Source organism: Dipodomys merriami, unplaced genomic scaffold (genome assembly GCF_024711535.1).
Source record: "Dipodomys merriami isolate MVZ:Mamm:240054 unplaced genomic scaffold, mDipMer1.0.p SCAF_8, whole genome shotgun sequence".
NCBI lineage: Eukaryota > Metazoa > Chordata > Mammalia > Rodentia > Heteromyidae > Dipodomys > Dipodomys merriami.
In genome coordinates, this window is record NW_027206401.1 from 25,653,432 (window position 1) to 25,669,470 (window position 16,039).

The 16,039-nt window shown below is 40.5% G+C and overlaps 1 protein-coding gene across 4 annotated transcripts in view; it reads left to right on the top strand.

Moving 5' to 3' along the window:
* The window catches only part of Arhgap18 (Rho GTPase activating protein 18), a 186,261-nt gene that overhangs the window by 96,040 nt on the left and 74,182 nt on the right, over positions 1 to 16,039 (top strand). Inside the window, exon 1 of one of the 4 annotated variants that reach the window (XM_070010775.1) lies at positions 7,209 to 7,344. The exons of the other annotated variants lie outside the window; for them this stretch is intronic. The gene's annotated coding sequence lies outside the window, so the exon portion shown is untranslated. Of the gene's footprint in view, positions 1 to 7,208; positions 7,345 to 16,039 lie in introns of those variants that run through there. 4 annotated transcript variants of the gene reach the window in all.

Consider the following 16,039-nt stretch of genomic DNA (forward strand, 5'->3'; position numbering starts at 1 on the left):
CATTTCACAAATAAGGAAATAGATCTTCAAAGAGGTTAGGTTGTTTTGCCCAGTGGTCTCTATCCAGTGAACTGCAGGTTTGGTGGGCTCCAAATCCTGTATTTCTCCCTGTAACACCAAACTGGATGATGTGGTTTTGGTGTGGGGTTAGGAGAAGCCGGAGAGTGGTGTAAGGGTTGAGGATTTTGTGCAGACATGCTTTTGAGGCAGGAGAAATGACTAGTCACAGTACTTTCCGACTAGAGTGAGTGGCTTAAGAGACTGGACAATGATCCTGAGACAAAGCTGGTGGTCTTGAATCTGGTGACTGAAAAACCCAAACTTTCCTGAACTTAGTACTCCTAATGGTTTACAATCAGATTTAGAAAGGAATTTTAAAATGAGATGCTGTGTTCATGGCACAACTTTACATATTTCTGGTGAATATTTGAATAAATTGATGGTTTAGAGACTAACAGTTGAAGACATTGCCTTTCTATTGTACACTGCCTCTATTATGCTGAGATAAGTGTTCATAAAAAGGGCCAGGCTTAGAGATGATGGATTTTTACATTATGGCTTGGGAGGCAGGATTCCCTGTATCTCTAGAAAAAGGACTTTTTGGATGAGGGAAATGAATATAAACAACACCAGATAAACTTCTTGTGTGATAATTCCAAAAGAGGTCAGGGAGTGACTTGGGGAATTTTAAATATCTGTGGTATCTCTACATGCAGAATGACTTGCATCTCCACGGGTTTGGAAGGAGGGGGCAGAGTAGGGACACTCTTGTCAGCCAGCCACTCTTCCCTAGCTTTTACTTATTATTATTATTATTATTATTTAAAAACAGCCTTTCATATAGCCCAGACTAGCCTCAAGATCATTAGTTAACCCAGGCTGGCTTTGAACTGAGCATTCTCCTGCCTCAGCCTACTGAGAACTGATATTACGCACCAGCCACCAGCCAGCTGTGGCCATTTTTAGTTCCTTTTTATAGATGCACATGTCATTCCCCCCCCCCCCCGCCCCCCCCCATGAAAAAGGCACCACTGATGTTTCCTCTCAGTGCTTTCCCATTGTTCCCAAATCCTTCTTTCCCTCCTTTGTTTTTCACTTCTTTTGTTTGAGTGTATTTCCGAATGCCTAGTAACCTGCCTCTTTGGTTGGCCTAGAGCCCAGGCAGCATTATCAGCCTCCTGCCCTTGGCCAGGAGCCTGCTGGGAACTGCAGAGGTTCTTGTCAGTTTCTCTTTACTCTCCATGTATCTATTGCCTTCTGCTTGGCAGGGCCTGTCCTGAGAATCAGCCAGTGTTTCAGTAGACACTCTGGATTTCAATAAATGTTTCTTCAACGAGTTCATTGCTCATGAGGTAGGGAACCCTTTTCATGTGAAGACTCCTCCTTGAGTACCTTTTACCAGAAGGGATAAAATATGTATATATATGTATATATGTATATGTAAGTATATATGTATATATATGTATATGTATATATGCATATAGAGAGAAAAAGAGAGAGAGTGTGTATATGCGTGTGTGTGTGTATGTGTGTTTGTGTATAAGATTTATGCCTGATTCAGTATTAGACATTTTAAATTACTTAAATACTGAATGTTTTGTGCAGTAATTATTTGTTTAAGCCAGAGGGAACTTTTTGTTTTTAGGTTCAAATATGGGCTATCCTTCCTGGCACAGTATCAAGAGATGTCGTTGTTCTGAAAATGCTACCATTTTGACAGCATTGGGCAACAATGTGCAAAGATGGAGTTGCTATTCTTCGGGGCCACGTGCCCCCATTTGGAAGGAGATTGTAAATGTGCTTCCCTTTCCACATTGTGAAAAGTGTTTTTGATTTTTTTTAAAAAAAATCTGAATACAAGGAGTAAAAAATGAGTTTTGAAACTAACATGATTTGCAAGTACTTCAAAAGTTTATTAGAACTGATTAGGTTCCCTCTTACATGTGAGAGTTCAAACTGATTTTTTTCCTTTTTTATTCCTACATTTTTATTGCCATCAATTAGTTGTACAAGAGAGTGTGTCATTCTGATGTCTGTATATGCTATTTAACAGTATTCAGTGAGTTTCACTTCTCCATTGCATCTGCGTTTTGGTATTGCTCGTATTCTCTCTCTTTTCCTTCCCCACTAATGAGAAAAATAAATTCAGGGTGGAATGGAAGGAAAGAAGGTTCAAAGGCTGCTTCCATTCTTGTTAGGGGGAGTACTTAGCCTTCATCTTGGATTTAAAAGAGGAAGTATTCAACTTTGACAAAGAACAGGAAATAGGCTTGTAAGAGGTACAAGAGAAGGGAATAGTGTTCCCTGTCCAGGGAAGATAGCCTTACTTGTGGGTGAGCTAGACACTTATCATTTGATTAGTTACTAGGCAATGCTATTTATAACTGTAACATTTGTATTTAATCTATCTGTAAAAGGGTCTTTACAGTTAGAGTGTAAATTCATTGTAATAAGATGACTTACTAGAGCCAGGCACCAGTGGCTCACACCTGTAATCCTAGCTACTCAGGAGGCTGAGATCTGAGATCATGGTTCAAAGCCAGCCTGGGCAGGAAAGTCCGTGAGACTCTTATTTCCAGTAAACTAAGAGAAACCAGAAGTGGCACTGTGGTTCACGTGGTAGAATGCTCACCTTGAGCTGAAGAACTGAGGGACAGCGCCCAGGCCCAGAGTTCAAGACCCACAACAGACCAAAAAAAAAAAAAAAAGATGACTTACTTGAGAATTAGGAAGCAGGCACTGGTACTTTTGCTGAGAGGAACACACAAGAATACAAGGCATCTGATAAGAATTATTTATATTGTTGTAGTTTGGGGCACTTGTCATTATTTTGCACACCAATTTTGAGATGAGGACTCTACTTTTTCTGTTTCAGGAGGCAGAACTCTCATCCCACTTAGAACTAACACAGAGACTAGGTATTTCAAGCATTGGTGGTAGAAGCAGCTTCTGTCCTTTTCTGTAGACAAAAGCTCTTGGATGTCCTAGAAGAAGCTTCCAAAGTGATGGACCTTAAAGCTTATTCAATACACTTTCAATAAAATATTCTTCTGTTTGGTTATAGTTAACCTCTGTTATTTGAAGTTACAAATTCTGTTAGAAATAAGTATATATCCCAGGGTACTTTTCTTTTTTCTTTTTTCTTTTTTCTTTGGTCCAGTCGTGGGGCCTGAACTCTGGGCTTGGGCGCTGTCCCTCAGCTCTTCAGCTCAAGGCTAGCGCTCTAACCACTTGAGCCACAGCGCCACTTCTGGCTTTTTTTCTTTTTGTTTATGTGGTGCTGAGGAATCGAACCCAGGGCTTCAGGCATGCAAGGCAAGCGCTCTACCACTGAGCCACCTTCCCAGCCCCAGGGTACTTTTCTTTGAGCTGAGAAGTTGCATGCATTTTATGTACATAATCTGAACTCACATTTTACCAAAACACCCAAAGGATGTAGCGTAACTGGTTTTTATCCAGTTCCCAGATAAAAATGTTAAGATTTCAGAGTGGATCACAATGCAGTCAGATCCCATAGGCCACAAACAAGTCAGGATGTGAGTCAGGCTTTTCTGTCAAGACTTCTCATGCTCTGCTGTCCCCTCCAAGAAGAAATGCCAGAATATTAACTGTATGTCTTCTGTGGTACTTAATTAGGAAGGATTTTTCTGGAAACATAGTTGATTAAAAAAAAATAGCTTGCTCCTTAGCAAATTCAAATTTGATGAGTAGATTGTCATCAGTTAGAATTTGGAATTCAAGGTAGGATTTTCTGACCCTTGGTCAACTTCGCTTTGGCATGCTTGATGCTGACTTAAAGGCTGAAAATGGATCCCAAAGGCAAACAGAAAGAAGAAAAGGTGAGAGGAAAGGAACTTATCAGAGCAAGTGGTCCCGTGGAGTTTGCTTGTCACATCATTAAATTTATACAATGACCAGTATTTGCCTGGAATATCTACATGACCAAACCTAGCTCCCTTCCCCCCACCCTCCCAACCCCTACTTCTGACCTTTATTCAAGACTGCTCCAAGGTTGCCTTGTCAGAGGTGTGTCCTCTTCTGTAGTAGCTCCACCTCATTCTCTTACTCACGTAATTTATTTCCATAGCACTTCTCTCCACCTGACAAGCTATAAATCTTTTGTTTACTTTCTGTGTCCTTGCCACTGTAAGCTATGTGAGAGCAGTGACTTTGTTTTATCCACAGTAGGATCTCTAGCATTTGGAATATATTTGATATGCTTAGTAGTAGATGCTCAAAAAATCATTTGGGGTAAATGGAGGAATGTGAGAAAACCAATGCTCTGAGAAATTCCAAGTAACTTGCCGAAGATTTCATGGAAAACAGTGAAACCATGATTCAAGTTCTCTGTATAACAACCATGGAACCCACACCCTGTGTGCTCTTTTCTTCACTATCATTCTTCTGCCTGAGTAAAATTGGTATACTATGCACAATATAGGTAAGAGACATCTCTTGTGGTTTTTGAGTTGGAAAAAAAAATCCCAATTGGCCCGTCCAACTTCAATCTTTTACAAACATGGAAAAAAGCACGATCTATTGAACACAGGTGACTCTAACTAATGTCACCATTTACTGATGGAGGAAGGAACAAAATCCACTTGCTGTGACAGGCTCTCAGCCTGTCCTCTTATGCTTTGATTTGTCCATTTGCTTCTTGACCAAACAAGCTCTGTTTTGAGCAGAACTGCCTTAACCCATTGGTGATGAGTTTGAAATAGTGATCAGTGATTTTAATGCTTTAATACAAATACAGTAGAGTAGAGGCTGCAGCTCAGCCATCCACAAGGACTAGCAGGTAGCACTGGTGGGAACTGGAGCAAAAAGGGAAGTATTTCTCATGTTCTGAGAGGACATCCCCCTAACACTTGCTACCCCCTTAAACATGTTACCAGAGGAAAAGATGGCAAGCTAATTGTAAAATACTTAAAACAGTCTTTAGGCCAAACAAAACACTTCTGCTTGCCAGGTCTTTCCTGTGAGTTCCTAGTTTGGTGACTGCTGAAGTCAAAGAATGCATTCATTTACAATCCTTTTGTTGTTTCACCCCAGTCATTTCAATAAGTGGGGATATGTTAGGGAAATGTGAAGGGTTGTATCATTGTGGTTAATTGTTCTTTGGACTAGTCCAGGGATCAGTGGGTTGGGCTGTCAAAGTTCACAAAGAGAAAATAATGATCATTCAAAGGGTATTTATTGCTGGTGTTTAGGACTCTGGAGATAAAGCTGAAGAGTAATGTGTTTTCTCTGCCCTAGTCCCATCTGTCCTAATGGGGTAGTTGCTGATGCCATTGCCAGCTTCTCACTGGGAATCAGGAGGCCTCTGTGCAGGGTTGGCTGGGCTGGTACGCACCTGGGTATTGCTGGGCAAATTGCCCAGTTTTTCTGCATGGCCATTTTTGTGTTTGGATAATTAAGGCCTGGACTTTGAGACAGGTGACAAAAGATAGAGAGGACTTCGTGCAGGATTTGAACCAATACTATTTCTCTTCATCTCTTAAAAACAAAGCCTGTTGTCTGAGAAAGACAGGGGTTATATCACTTCTGTTTGTCTCTTAGGCAAGTTTTGAGCCCAATCATAGTCATAGTGAGGACAAGTTTAAAGCTATTTTTTATTTTATTTTATTTTGCCCATCCTGGGGCTTGAACTCCAGGCCTGGGCTCTGTCCCAAATCTCTTTGTGCTCAAGGCTAATGTTCTACCACTAGTGGAGCTACAGCACCACTTCCAGCATTTTCTGAGTTGTTTATTGGAGATGACTTTCCCACCTGGGGCTGGTTTTGAACTGTGAGCCTCAGATCTCAGTCTCCTGATTAGGTAGGACTATAGGCAAGAGTAACCACTGGTGCTCATTAAATAATTTTGTAGAGGCTAAGATCCTGGTTTTACCACTGGCTGGTATTGCATCTTGGCTGAACTGGCCATGATGATTTATTTCTTGAAGCCTTGGTTTCCTCATCTGCAAAATGAAAATAATCTTGTTGTGATCATTGTTCTTGGCAAATGTCCTTCTTTTTTATAATGGAACACCTGGGCAGTATAAAGAATAATACTGAATTTAATTAACATTTACATTTGAAATGTGGCACGAGAAATCTCCTTTCCCAGCAGAGTTTAGACCTTTAAATTTCTTATTAGGAATTGAGATGTGTTGGAATTAAAAACTGGAAGAATTCATTAGTGTGGTTCCTCGTTCATACATTCAGTCTAGCCCAGCGTGCCTTTCTGGTTTTGTTTTGGTGTTTTTACCTGTGGTTTTTTTTTTTTTTTTTTTTAATTTTTTTGAGGCAGAGTTTCATGATGTAGTCTAGGCAGGCCTCAAACTCTCTACTCTTTTGCTTCAGCCTCCAAAGGGCTGGGATTACAGATGTGTTCTACCATACCTGCTGTGTATTTGAATAATAATGCCATTTACAGAGACAAATGAATCTTGTAGGTGTCCAGAGGATAATGAAGCAGCTGACTTTGTATATGTGGCTAGATAGACTTGTCTGTGAATCCTTTGCCAGGATGCAGAAAGAAGGGTAGCACGTGGGGCTTCAGTGTCACACATAGTAGACCATCTGATGGCAACTTTGCTGCAGACGGAATTATTTGCTACCAGAGAAGATGCTGTAGTAGTTTCCCCAGGCTGATGTGAAGGGCCTCTGCCTGGGCAGAACAAAAGCACCTCTCCACATCTACAATGGCGCATAATTTAAAGCAAGAGGCTGCAATAGACAAATTGCACCCACTTCAGAAGGAGAGGGCGAATGGACACTGTGTGCTTGTTCCTGGGAGCTCAGAAGTAGGCACTGTGCCCTGATGGGCACGCACACTGAGCTGCCATCGCGGCTGAAAGAGCAGCCTGTCCCTGTCCGCCAGCTTTCATCTTCTGCCATATCTGTATTCATGTGCATCAGCCCCCACATAAAAGAGCACAGCTTGGTATTTCTGCCTTTGCTTCTGTGACCTGCAGTCAAACCATTTGAAAATATATTTTAAGGCTTTTACAAGGAATAGTAATTAGGCACAGTGGTTTCTAATCATTTGGCACTTAGCAAGCAACATTCAGAGGTTCTTAGGCCTCAGGGAGCAGCAGCCTGCTTGGGCCTTGGGAGGGGCTCTACACTGCTTCAAGGGCTGTGTGTGTGTGTGTGTGTGTGTGTATGTGTGTGTGTGTGTGTGTGTGTGTGTGTGTGTGTGTGTGTGTGTGTGTGTGTGTGTGTGTGTGTGTGTGTGTGTGTGGTGGCAACACCAAGCAACTAGGACAGAGTCACCTGGGAAACAGGACACAGTAGACTTGAGCTCTGAACAGCTAGCTGCTGAATTCTGAACAGAACCTCAAGAAAGTTGTGTATTCTGGTGAGTTGGTGGGCCAAGGAGACTGGGTGAGCTCAGGGCAGGGGGCAGAATGGAATGGAACATTCTTCCTGTTATCATGGAGTGGGGCCGGGTGGAGTAGAAATGAATCTTGCCTTGCTGCCAACTTGGATCATAGACCACCAAACTGGGAATCTTGTTGGAAGAGAATCTTGGTTTTTTTTTTTTTGGGTCCTGTCATGGGGCCTGAACTCTGGGCCTGGGCGCTGTCCCTCAGCTCTTCAGCTCAAGGCTAGCACTCTACCACTTGAGCCACAACACCACTTCCAGCTTTTTTTTTTTCTTTTTGCTTATGTGGTGCTGAGGAATCGAACCCAGGGCCTCATGCATAGGAGGCAAGCACTCTACCACTGAGCCAGAATCTTGTTACTGAGGTCTTCACTATCCAGCTGAAGAGATGAGACATGTGTGTGTGTGTGTGGGGGGGGGGGGGGTGGTGAGTGACTTCCCTGGAGGCCCCAGTGGCCCCAACTAAAAATCTTCAACCTTTACCCCTTCCTGCTTTGATCTCCTCTAGCTCAGCAAGCAGTGGAGTAGTCCTCTAAAGACTTTTCACTTATAGAAAAAAAATGGTGCATATTTGTTAATCAAGCCAGAGGGGAAAAAGGCAAACTAGGAAGAATAAGCGAAATAGTATTATTTTTATATTCATTATTACATTTGTTAAGGGTTTTTTTTTAAAAAAAATATCAAGCAATTGGGCACTGCTGGTTTATGCTTGTAATCCTAGCAACTCAGGAGGGTGAGATTTGGGGATTGTGGTTCAAAGCTAGCCCAGTCAGGAAACTCTATGAGACTGTTATCTCTAATTTATCAACAAGAGCCAGAAGTGAAGATGTGACTCAAGTAGTAGAGTGCTAGCCTTAAGTGAAAAGCAGAGGGACAGAGGGACAGTTCCCGGGCAAAACCATTTGTATTTCTTTTTTAAATAATGCTTTTATTTTCTTGTGTTCACCTCTGTCAAGTTATCTCTCTACCATTGCTGGTTATTAAATATTAATGATTAACTAATCTTAAAAGTATTCTATTTTTTTTTTTTGGTCATAGTACTGGGGTTTGTAACCTGGGCCTTGAACTTGCCAGATGAGTGTTATACCACTTGTGTTACAACCCCAGCCTTTAAAAAAAAATTTTTTTTTTTTGGCTCTAGTTATTTTTCAGGAAGGGTCTTGCAGTTTTTGCACAGGCCAACCCAGACTATGATCCTCCTGTTTATGTCTCCCTCATAACTGGGATCACAGTTGCATTTATTATAGTTGATGGGCATAATAATGCTGATCTTGGGCCTTAGTCCTCCCAGCTCCCCTCCCTGTGCCTCCTGAATAGTTGGGGTTATGGCTTGAGCTACCATGCACAGCTAGTACAAGTATTACTGTAGATTCACTAATCTTCTCATCTTTTTCTCATTGGTTCAGTTTTTGTTTATCTTTGCATGCCTTTACTGTGTTTACCTTTTTGATGATTATTTCAATTCTATACAGACAACTGCCTTCATACCACTTATCCTATCTACATTTGTTTTCTATGGGTAAACTCTTTTCAGTATGTAGTCCTAACTCTCATGTATATGCTCATTAGCATATTAAATTAACCAAAATTAACTTCTAGCCAGTAACTCTCAAGGCCCTGGTCTTCATCATTTTCAAGCACCCGGAGCAGTTAGTTCTTCTCTAACTTGTGAGCTACAGATCTCTAGGAAAGATTGCTAGATTTGGAATCAGCAAGTTTGATGGAGGGTCTGAAATTGTACCTTCCTGTCAGCCTGTCTTCTGGTTTGTAGGAGGGAAACAAACTTCTCTTGGTCCTCTGAAGGTTCAGGCATTGAAGCAGCAGAAATAACTTACACCAAGAGACTGATGAATGGAAGAAAAGGCAAATGTGAGAATATATTTGTATATACAGAAGCATCATGGGAAAGTAATCTCGCCAAAGCCCAGAAAGATACAGAGGCTAACATGCTCTCTTCGTGGGCCAGGGGCTATGGAGGCTGCGGGCTAGTTAGCTGGAAAAAAATGATTTTGAGAGGAAGCAAATGGGCATAAAGAACAGATAGTACCTTGGGGTTTGCATGTATTAGATGACAGGCATGTGCCACTGCTCCTAGCTTTGTGGTACTTGTGTTTCCTGTGACTTAGCCTTTGAAATCTTCTGGAAGCTCCAGATAGGGGAGTTCCAAAGAAATATCCTTCTTGCTCTACTGGAGGGAAAAGGGGAAGGACATAATGAATATGGGGGAAAGTCGGAGACAATTTGTCTCTTCCTTATTTCCAAGCATTCAGGATTCCAAGCACCTTGCTCTTCTGAGCCTCAGAGGTTCCATACTAAGTAGCAAGCCTAAAGTGATGTTCTCATCTCTGTCAAACCTGTCTTCCAGTCTTTTTTTCCTTCCTAGTCAATGACCTTGCCATCCACTCTCCTGTTTAAGAACAAACTCTTGAGTCTTCCTTTTTCCATTTTGCACTTTATTGGTCACTAAGCATTCCGAGTCTACTTGGGAAAAGTGACTTGAATTTGGCCCTTCCACCTTTATGTCTGCCTACCAAGGGATTCAAGTCCTTACCGTTCACCAGGGACCTCTTAATTCCAGAACATCTTTGCCCCAGAGGGCCCCAGTATGTGTGCTTCTTGGAATTGTCCTCCAAAATTCTACTTGGATGGTAACATTTGCCATTCCAGAAGTCTGGCACTGTTGAGTTGCTTGCTTTCTAGTTCTTCAATAGAATAACAAGGTCTAGCAAACTTGGTTCTAGCCTTTCCCCACCTAAATATCTCCCTGGCCCCTACTGGTGATGTCAGTGTGTCTAAAGCTTCCCACCTGCCACGTCCTAGCTGCCCCCCTGACCCTATTTTCCAAACCTACTGGTTGGTTGACCTGCCTGGTTTTCCTGTCTTACAAGATTCAGCTTCTAGAATCCAGCTCCTGTTAATCTTGTGAAACCTTGTGATTTTCATCATCTGGGCTCCCAGAGCTTGACTGTTTCGAGTAATGAGTTTGTTGGAGTTTGTTGTCTTTGGAAGTCCACACCTATTCCATCTGAAATGTATCTGCAATTGCATTATTTAGCATAGACAGAATGAAGCAGGTTTTCATTTAATATTTGTTGACTCAGTTGGAAACCAAATATTCTATAGACAAACAGCATTAACTTTTCCGTGTTAGCAGTAGGAGAGAGTAGTGTCAGTTGTATATATATATCCTTGGACTATTTGAGGAGAAGAAGCAGCCTTCCCCTTCATTCATTCCTCAGCCACCTTGTCACTATGGAAGTCACTTGCCACCTATTGCAATTGAGTACTTGAAGTTCTGTCTTGCTTAAACTTAGGGTCTGATGCTTTCATTCACAGGCTGGCACTCTACCACCTGAGCCACATCTCCAGCCTCAACAATTGAGTACTTGGAATGTGTTGTTCCAGACTGAGTTGTGATGAAAATGTAACTTGTACATAGAATTTTAGGGCCTTATTAAGTTTTTATATTGATTACTTGCTATAATGATAATAACGTGGGTATACTGAGTTAAAGTATATTGGCATTCAATTTTACATGTTTCTCTTTAATTTTTTAATGCAATGATGAAAATTTTAAGTGACATTTCTTTGCTCGCATTTTAGTTCTCCTGGCTAGCACTGTTCTAAACTGACTGTTTTTTACTCACATTCAAAACAACTCTGATAGGTTTACTTCACCCTTAGTGGTGCTAAGATTCTATTAAGCATTAACACTTAGCTATGTTTTCATCCTCTGGAGCTATTGATTGAAAAATAAATTTTCTGATGTGACAGTACTGCCAGGGAATTCAGTTCTTTAAGTTGAGTTTTTAAGATAATTTTCTCTATTACCATATTTCATATACAGATACTACAAGAAAATGTAAAACTCATATATATGCATATACATATACACTATATATTATATATAGTGTTATATATAACATATGTATGTTTTACACATATATTATATTGTGTATATGTGTGTATGTGAGAGGGATTTGGGAAATTAATAAAGCACACCTCTAAATCCTAGTACCAAGGAGGCTGAGGCAGGAGGATCATTGAGTTTGAAGCCTGCTTGTGCTATATAGCTATATAGACAGATCTCATCTTTAAAAAAAAAAAGGAAGAAAGTGAGAAATTTTATTATAAGATTTTCAACCCACATCCTCAACCTTGCTATCCACATTCTCACTTTTTTTGGCACAAAATTTGAGTACATTGTGTACTGTTATTAATACCTTCTGTTTAGTCCATTTTTCAAGGTTTAAAACCCAAGAATTCTATCCTGTAAATTGTTTTGCTTCAAAATTTAAACTAGAGTTGCCTAAAGCACTTCTTTTAAAAAAAATTCTATAATCAACGATTCCTTTTCTAGTATATCCTTGAACCGATCTCGAAATAACTAATAGATCAAAAACAACCCTGCTATGGTTGAGAGGCAGGTGGGGGACCTTCCCTGACATCTTAGCTTCTCCTTTGAAAAATGGAGCACTAAGGCAAATGGGCAGGCTAAATTAAGGCTTTATGGGGGAAGTCAGTGTTAACAGATTAGAGTTCTATGGTTTTTAGAATAGTGGGAGACAAGGTACTGTCCTTTCTCTAAAGGATGAATGTATCTGTCATGTTCACACAAAGAACAGGAGAGTTGGAGATAGGCCAACTTCTTTTGTCTCCCAGTAGAATCTTCTTTCCAAGACTACCCTATGATAATAACGTAAAGAAATAGTCTAGCTTGCACCATTATTGTGGGCTAAGAAGGATGGCCATATTTCAGGTGTAAGAATCTATGAGAGATAAGATGTGGGTATGTATATTATAATGCATAGAGCAATCGCCCCGAGTGAGGATTAGGTGGATGCTTAGGAGGTAGCTAATAAATTTCTCCTCTCTCCTGCACACTCCATCCTTATTGCAATGTGCTGATTAGGGTTTAAAATGGCCCGATGAATTATGCAAAATCTGTTTCTGCAGGAGGGGCTGTCTTGCAGCCTAATGCGGCACAGATGGAAAGATCCTCTTTTAATCATTGTTCTCACAATACTTGGACGCTTTTTTGAGGAATAAGCACTCAGAAGTGGAAGTGAATGGCCTTCAACAGTAAATGAATTCCTTCTGCAGAGAGGAACTGAAATGTATTTGTGATGCAGATGGTCGCCCTGTGTTTGAATGCATCCTTGTCATTTGAGATTCATACTTAGAAGCAAAATGTCTCTTGGAATACTTGAGTTTTAGATGATTTCATTGGAGGGATTATTTCTGCCAGCCTGGCCCCAAATGTATTATTATTATTATTATTATTTTCAAAAATGGTGACGAGTGTTTTTTAAATGCCAATTCACTCCAATCAAGAAAATATGCAAATTACCTCTCTCTCTGATCCTTAGTTACTGCTGAAGAGATGGAATTAGTTAGCATCCTCTTACTTTTATTAGCATAATATTAATGCAAATGATCAGCAAAAGGCTTTTTTGAAAAAGCAGAGCCATGGAAAGCAATTAATAACTGTGCTCATTTCCTCAATAAGGAAGAAAAATATGTATGATTAGATCTCTCACTTTGTTATCTGTGCCAAGGACCTCCTGCCTGAGTCTCCACAGGTACCTGGTTCAAAAATCAGTGTCAGCTTAGAACTTTCCCTTGCAGAGCAAGAGCCAGTCTGCAAAATGCTCAAAGGAAACATTTCAAAAGCAAGATAATCTGCTGTTGTGTGTAGATAGTTCTGACTCAGATGGCTATAAGAATGTGCACTACATTCTGATGCTCACTTGGGAAGCTGAGGCAGGAAGATTGTGAGTTTGAAGCCAGCCTAGGCTAAGTAGTACAACACTGTCTTAAAAAAAAAGATAGAAAAAAATAGAGAAGAAAGGAAGTAGACGGAGAGAGGGAGAATGGAGGGGGGGGGGAGAACAAGGGAAGGGAGGGAATGAGAGAAAGAAAGGAAGTATTTATGAAACACTTTTTAAGCACTTTTTATATAAAGGAGCAAAAAGTAAGGTAAGTAATCTTCATTGGCCAACTCAAGGAGTTCAAGTAAATCCAGCAAAGAGGTTAATAAAAAGAGGACCCTCATTATGCCTTTATTTGCTCAGAGGAAACAGGCTTAAATTAAAGGGAAGTGAAGATAGCCTTATAAATAAGGTATAGTAAGAGACTGGAATTTCCCTTCTTACTCCCTCTTACTTAGTGCTGCATTTTATCTATGCCCTGGCATCTTGTCATTGTCTATGGTTGGCTGGAAATGAGCCTTGTAGCACCTGGTGCCTTCCAACTCCTCGAAGAACAAAGCCTGCACTGCCCACCATTGTTCTTTTTCTCCAAGCCTTATCTTCTGTATGAGAACACAGAATTAGACCAGAGGAGAGCCCCAGGGCTGCTTTGGACTTTCCCAACAACATAGGTATCATCTTGTAATTAGTGGAGAGTCATTATTTGTTGAATGAATGTCTGAATCATGCCTTAGTGGTCTGTTTATCATTAACAGGCAAGAGTCCAGGTTCTGAAGTATAGCTCCACTGAAATATGGAAATATTAGACTTCATCCTAATTTGACTATACTTGCAAAGTATTCCCTTCACCATTTAAAATGGAAGATGTAAGGACTAGGATGTGTGGTTCAGTGGATAGCATTTATTTAGCACGTAGAAGATGCTGACTTCCATCCCCAGCACTAAATAAATAGATAAATAAAAAACTAATTCTCCCTCATCTCTCCCAACTCCCATGAAAGAGATGACATCGATTAAGAGGCATTGTTCTGGTAAACTGAGATGTGGAATTAAAAACCCTCTGTCCAATGACTTGAAGGTAATTTAATAAAAGAACACATCACGTTTGGGTACAAAGTTTATTTCTTTTTACAAATTTTATTTTAGACTGTAACTACAATTCAAAAAATAAAACTGGGCTTGGGATGTAGCTCAGTGGCAAAGTGCGTACCCAGCAAGTATGATGACATCCTGGGTTTGATTCCCAGTACCAAAAAAGGACAAGAAAAAACATATAATTAAAAAAATATAAAATAAGACTTAAATGCAAACTTCCTATTATCATGTATAAAGATGGATTTGGTGAAACTTTGTATCCAGAAAAGAATTAGATTAAATATTAATTTTTGCTCTTATTAGACTGGTTTGTATATGAAAGAATACTTAGGGTTTCACAATATTTATTTGATAGACCCTGCTTCATCAAATAAATAGTCATTTATGGATGGGAACCCTTAACAGTTTCAAACTCCTGAGTTGTTTTTTTTTTTTAAGGCAATACGCAAAGTTCTAAGTCTTGCATCTTTACCTTAGAGTATATGACAACTTTGATCTTTTTGTAGACATATCCTGGCAGGCTAGTAAAGGAAGTTCAAACTTTGATGCCATCTTCTGTGCCGGCTCCCGTGCCTGTGGTACGCACTGCACAGATGTTGACTTGTGCCCTGGAGGGCACTGCATGCACCTCATTCTTTCATCTCCTCCTTTCAGAACTTACTCAGACTGTTCTGGTCTCTGGAGGTTCTGTTCTCTGTTCAATAGCGTATTGATTAATCTCTTCTGAAGTCATGGCTTTCTGAGACAACAATGCTTTCTTCTACCTCTCTTTCTAGGGGAGCAGGGACCATGGCTACCACACCCGGCTGAGATATGAGGTCCTGAGATATGTGCAGAAACTGGGGCACTGTCAGGTTGATCTAGCAGGTAGGGGGTTTGGGGAAGAAATAGAGATTAGTCAACCTAGATTCTTTCTAGGGACTGAACAGAGAAGAGAATGCAGCTTGGAACAATGAGGAAAGCTGAGCAGAGAACAAGACGGGTAGAAATGGACGCCTTTGAGCTGGACACTTAGCGTGACACTTTGGAGAGTGGCAACACAGTCTTGGGTATGGCTAGAGAAAGAATTGTTAGGCACAAGCTACTTTTGGATTTCCCCCATGGAATGCTAGTGTGGAAACCGATGTTGTATTGTTCCTTGTTAAGTGCTCCTGGTTTTCCAGTCTCACATAAACACAACAGGCAGGCAGAGAGGTGAGTCACAGTAGAGTAGAGCTTCTTAAGAGGACTTGGATGGGAATTAAGTTAGGACAGGTTCATCAACTTCCAATGTAGTGATGGATTGTCTTAATGTACTGAGTAAGAACGGTGTGAGCTGATGTCACAATCAATGCTTAGGACAAGCATAACTGATATTTAAATTCTTTCTTTTGTCATCTTTATTTTCTCTTCTTGTAGGTTTAAGTTTCAAGTCCCTACCTCCTAAACAAAGCCAAGTGGTTTTTAACTGAAAAACCTTTGGTTTGGTTTCATCTGGGAATTTTAAACTTTCATCTTATAAATGTTAAAATCCCTCCCTCACCTCCAGCCTTGTATTTTACAATTGCAAGTTTTTTTTTTTTTTATGTCTTTTGACTATTGTATTCACATCGGTTTAGTGTTGAGCTAGCTCAGTAGGAAACAAATGGAGAAAAAAGTGGCCTTTGATGACATGGTTAAGCCAAAATTCTTGAGATGATGGGATCTGGGAAATCTGGGAAAATAAAAACGATTTTATTTATTGTGCTATTAGAGATACTGGCCACAAAAGGACCTGATCTAGTACAAGATCTTACAACTTGAAGCAGCAAGGCTAGGGAACAGTTGAAGAAACATCCACTGGCCCGGTACTGAACCTTTGCTGGCTCAGGACAACGCAGGTA